The sequence below is a fragment of the Melanostigma gelatinosum genome, assembly GCF_949748355.1.
Source record: "Melanostigma gelatinosum genome assembly, chromosome: 13".
Lineage (NCBI taxonomy): Eukaryota > Metazoa > Chordata > Actinopteri > Perciformes > Zoarcidae > Melanostigma > Melanostigma gelatinosum.
Window position 1 is genome coordinate 14,950,444 of NC_136646.1, and position 509 is coordinate 14,950,952.

A 509-nucleotide genomic window follows, 5' to 3' on the forward strand; every position below is an offset into this window, starting at 1 on the left:
AGTGTAAACGAGATGTCACGTTTGGGTGAGCTCAGCTCGGGGGGAGCAGCCCGCCGCTCGCTCGGCTCAGTCGCACACACCTGAACACGAGACAATGACAAGGAGAGCGGGAGACACGGAGAGACACACGAACCTGTCACACAAGCACGGGCATATATATATGCTGCTCAGGAATGAACCTTGTCTCCTCAGTTACAGTATTATGAAACAAAACAGGCCTGAAAAACCAGGATCACATTCCTTCCCACCCTGACACCCACGCCCATCACCCTCACTCTCCCATATCAACCGCCCCATCTGTTCTACCAACTGCTCCAATACTTTCCGCCATTACTGGACTAGTTTACCTGCTCGTCTGTCCCCTTTACCTCAGCATTATGCACAAACCCCTGACTGAAGCTCCCTCTCTCTCTCTCTCTCTCTCTCTCTCTCTCTCTCTTGCTCTCTCTCTCTCTCTCTCTCTTGCTCTCTCTCTCTCTCTCTCTCTCTCTCTCTCTCTCTCTCTCTCT